Raw genomic sequence first — 3,474 nt, forward strand, 5'->3', positions numbered from 1 at the left:
TCCATCTATGTTTTCTTTTACATTAGACTATCTCTTTCTATTTTTACCTATATACCTTTAATTCCCATACCCGATGCTATTATAATATACTTTTAATTTTAAATTGTTTTCTACGTCCCTAATCTTTTTGTTATTATATGTGATAAGATAAAGGTGAATGTATGTAAGCGAATGAAAGAATGCCACATTCGTTTTTCTGAATATCCATAATAAAATATAATAAGGTACAAAATATCCAGCAATATACGTTTGAAACACACTCTTAGTACTGAAAAGCGTTGTAACAAATTCTGGACCCACCTATCGGCTAGTTATTACCACACTTTTTTGATACTGTACTCCGACAAGATCTGTAGGCTCTCCATTCGCTCGAGCTAAAACTCCGTATTTATGTCTGCCTTTCATCCTACCCCTTGCAAGCCATAGGCCGCTGATTCTCTCTCCCCCGCCTCGCACAGTCTACGGGTGATTCAATCCCAATGAATAGTTATGCCTAAATAACTTCCCATAAACTTAACATTCTTAATTTATAAATTTGTGAAAAATTACGAATAATGAAGAATATAAATATGAAAGTAATATTATACCTTGTTGTTTTTTGCTCCACAAATCTGCGTAGTTTTGCAACTACTTCTACTTCTTTTCTGTCCATTTTTTTTCAAGATAGCGTTCTCATTTATGATATGTTTCACAAATTTTGTGTTCTTAATGTTTTCTGCACATTATACACGGATATGTTGAAGGGAAGTCCAATTCTAAGTAAATTAATGATGCTGTGACTATCTACAGGTAAAAGAGGTTGAATATCTTCAATAATAAAAACGCAGTAAGCGCTTATCTACTGCCTTTTGAGTAGCTTATTGAGCTCCCAGAGCCCCATCTCTCCATCTTTGACATTTATTTGGAACTTCGGAGGATCTTCACTTGAATGTTTATTTGATAGATTTCAGTTTTGCCTTATCTATGTTTTGCAACAAGTGTGGATGTTTTGGCCTATTAATTTTGTTTTGTCTATTAATTTCATACACACACCAGAAAGAGTAAGAAACGGAAAAAGAAGATAGAAATAATTATAATAAAAATATATCAATAGTCTTCATAATTTAAATATGTATTATACATAAATAATTTCACAATAAAAAGAAAAATAATAACACATAGTAAAATTTTTTTGAAAAGTAAAAAGAATTTTTACCAAAAATCTTATGAGAAAAATTAAAAATTAGTTTTTAGAAAAGTTTTGTACTAATATTGTATTAATATTTATTTACATTAAAAGAATTTTTACACATGCTTTTCTCAATTTAAACAATTATAAATTTGAAAAAAATGTTTAAAATCGTAATTTAAATAATTCTAATTGTTTAAATTGAAAAAAACGTTGTGTTCAAATCATATATTTAACATATCATACTCTTGTAACTTTTGATACCTATTTTTTGCTTTATGCACATTATATTTGCTTCAAGGTTGAATGTTTTGTATATTTGAAAATCTAAAAGTTGAATTAAAAAAATTAAAAATATAGCTTACTTATATATATAATTTTAATTTTATTATACTTTATATTGATTTTTATGTAAAAAAGGGAAATAAATTATTTTTTCAATTTTATTTTAAAATAAAAAGATTTATGGATTATTATATTCCTTAAATTGTATATAATTTGCATAGATTCGATTCATTTAAATAAAAAAAATTTGAGTGTAAAAATACAAATATCAACATTCCACACTAAACATATTATTATTAAAGCCACAATCTCCACTTGATTCCTCTCGACCAATAGAGCCAAACGCGATGTTATTGCGACAATTATGAAGGAAAGAGAACATTTTTGGAAAGGAATTTGAATCCTATGGTTGGGATCTCAAAAATTCCCCCTGTTCCTTCTCTTAACATCCCCTGTAAAGAAATAGGCGAGAAAAATATTGGTCCGAAAGTCGGCTGAATCGGGAATCGAACCCGAGACCTTCCGCTTGCCGGGCGACTGCTCTTCCAACTGAGCTATTCAGACACTTACGAATAAATACTTTTCTCAATGTTTATACCCCCCCACCCCCCAGGGGGAATTTTTGAGATCCCAACCATAGGATTCAAATTCCTTTCCAAAAATGTTCTTTCCTTCATAATTGTCGCAATAACATCGCGTTTGGCTCTATTGGTCGAGAGGAATCAAGTGGAGATTGTGGCTTTAAAAATTAAAAAAGCTGACTAAATAAGTATTCGCATTATATTATTATTATTTGCTTATTCATTATCACAATTGTCAATTCATATTTATTTTTTAAAATTACTAAAATAACAATTATATAAAAAATTGAATTTAATAGAAATACAATAAACCATAGGAATCAAAAATAACCTTACATACTAAAAATAATTTTTTAATAAAAAATTTATGTAAAAACTTACACTTATATGTTTTCTTAAATTTGAAGTGAAAGTTCTGCTAGCATGAATAATTTTACTTCCAATGCAAATTTTACACAAAAATGCCTAGTTTTTCTCGTTTCCAAGTTTTTGTTGCAACTGAAATACTTCTGCATCCTTCAGGATGTTTGTAATCATCTTCGATGTTTTCCATATCCTCTTCATTATCGTTTAAAATCTCTTCATCTTCATCTGAGTTGTCTTTATGTTGTGTGTAAGTTTTATCCTTTTTTATCTTTTTAATTGTGAATTCCCGGGATTATTTTGAGTACAAGATGGAGGTGTGAATGTTTTATGGATATAAAAATATATATTTTTCTCGCTTTTGCCACTTTTCGCCCCGTCTTCATGTCTTAATAATTTATAATATTTGTTAGACCTTCCCGATCCGGCTGTGGCGGCACGTTTGCGATTTCATCATACGTGCCGCCCGGATTATTTCCTGCAATTTTTATTTATCTAATTGTAAGAACAAACTCCGCTCCGGTCGTGAGAAAGAAAAGAATCGTGGAGTCCACAGGACGTAACAAAAGAATATTATATTATTTTTATAATAAATATCCATAAGGGAATGAATATCTGTTATCGATAAATCTACGTTTCACCAATACTAGTGCGCATATTTTCGTCTCGTCTTGTGTTACAATTTCATGAAACGCAGTATGGCGAATGGCGTTAAAAACGCAGATTTATCGTTGTCTCATTTTTTTGTTATCTTCGTTTTTTTCGTGTTTTTTTCTCGCGCTAATAGTAATTTTTTAATACTATTAAAATTAACACAACCGCGAGTTCTCGTAATTGAGAGGTATACTTTTAACTTTTACAAGTTTCGTGTATAGCTCTGTCGGGTTGTCGTAATGTAGGCGTAAATTTTGGGCACGGGACACGAATTCTTCGATGTAACTATCACCCACCGGGGCTCCAAGTTTTTTGGGTCGGGTATTAAAATTTTGGGCCAAAAAAATTACCAGTGCGCGTTTATATTATTTTGGGTTTACATGCTCAATAATGCATGACCGTAGTAATTTTAATACACGACGA

The 3,474-nt window shown here is 30.5% G+C and overlaps 1 pseudogene; it reads right to left on the reverse strand.

Moving 5' to 3' along the window:
• Positions 1–318: 318 nt before the first annotated feature.
• On the reverse strand, positions 319–2,598 carry LOC114930248 (uncharacterized; annotated as a pseudogene).
• Positions 2,599–3,474: the final 876 nt, after the last annotated feature.

Source organism: Nylanderia fulva, unplaced genomic scaffold, assembly GCF_048542155.1.
Source record: "Nylanderia fulva isolate GAGA-0341 unplaced genomic scaffold, ASM4854215v1 Scaffold764, whole genome shotgun sequence".
NCBI lineage: Eukaryota > Metazoa > Arthropoda > Insecta > Hymenoptera > Formicidae > Nylanderia > Nylanderia fulva.